The sequence below is a fragment of the Coregonus lavaretus genome (assembly GCF_964263955.1).
Source record: "Coregonus lavaretus genome assembly, chromosome: 2".
NCBI lineage: Eukaryota > Metazoa > Chordata > Actinopteri > Salmoniformes > Salmonidae > Coregonus > Coregonus lavaretus.
In genome coordinates, this window is record NC_139989.1 from 43,531,460 (window position 1) to 43,532,999 (window position 1,540).

Sequence of the window (1,540 nt, forward strand, 5' to 3'; positions counted from 1 at the left end):
ATTATGCTACCCTTGCATTGCTTTAAGAAGTACATACCCATTGCAGCTCAATCTGTGCAGCTTCATCTCTGAAAAGGGAACTTCCTTCTGACAAGTGATGCAGGGGATGACTGGACCAGAGGCAGGACGTGAGCTCTCCTAACAACAACAACAAATGGCTTTTAATTAATGATTAAAAGTCACCAGTAATCTTTGTTTTGATTATGTATTAAACTAAGTCTCTGTAAATGTATGTACACAATCTAAGGGTAGATCCTGTTGAAGTGGACGTATGTAGATTGTAGCCTGTCCAATCATCGTCGATGGATCTTTCAGATAGGCAAGGGTGTATCCAGTGCTGGGACACTGAAGCAACGCAAGATTTCGACTGCGAGTAGATCCTACAAGTTTTAGAAATTCAAAGCCTCCCCCTTGTTGGAGCTTCGGAAACACTTCCATCAGTTTATTTGTTATAACCATGGGATCGTGGTCATTCCCTGGAGAAAAAAACAAAACAAAATCATAACTCACCTCACCTTAAATTAAGCAAATAAGCCTGTGATAACTATTATTGACACTATGAACACCAATTAAGTTTGAGTCACTATAAAAAGAAATGCAAATAATTTCAACAAGCCACAGACAGTACAAACTTTTTTTACTTTTGGTAAATGCCTAGTTTCGCACTGACCTGAAAATGTTACTTTTTGCTCTCCAAGTCCTGAAGTAAGAAGTTCAGCTTTAAACAGTACGCTTGGAATTTTATCCGCATTGTGGTCAGCCAAACAGACAGTGTGTGTGTAGCTTCTTCGGCTAACTTGGACTTGTGCTGGTCGTCTCGTCATATTCCTTCTGGCTCCAATGTTATATGGCGCAAAGAGCCTTGCTACCTCCGCTGCAACACAGAAAAACGTAACAGCTCAATGGTCACCAGTCAGCTAAAACAGCCTCTACTTCTATCTTGGGATGCTCAAGCCAGCTAACACCATTTAGCCGATTAGCGAACTAGCTAGGTTTATGCTTCCCCCCCCATTAACAATAAACGTGTCACGCACGAAGCATCATAATACCGCATGCAAATACATGTTCGAGTCGATCTAATTTAACCTACACGTGTGTCCCGAATCATTAAATAGTAGCACACCTGGCTAACATGAAATTACTTAGCTTACCTTGGACAGGTGTACGTGATTGAGCGGCCGGTATCTGCTGTGACTGAGCTGCCGGAGTCACCGGTGCCGCGGGAGCCGTTGGACTTCTGCTCAGAGCTTCCTCAATCAAATTCGCTGCTTCTCTCAGCAGCTCCGGGCAACTTTTAGACATTTTGTCCTGCACCTCACACAACATTGGGGCTAGCAGGACCGAGTCTTCTCTTGATTTTTAGCCGTTGCAATGAAAGTTCTGTTTAACCGTGTAACTAAACCAACGTAGAGGTGAATAGCGCCACCCAGTGTATTGGAATGTGTTCAGTAGCTCTGCATCAATCCATTATCCGGAATTTATTTGTCTTGGCTTGATGCAGAGGGTAACCAATCAGGCGTTAGGTTCCGCCTACCAACTT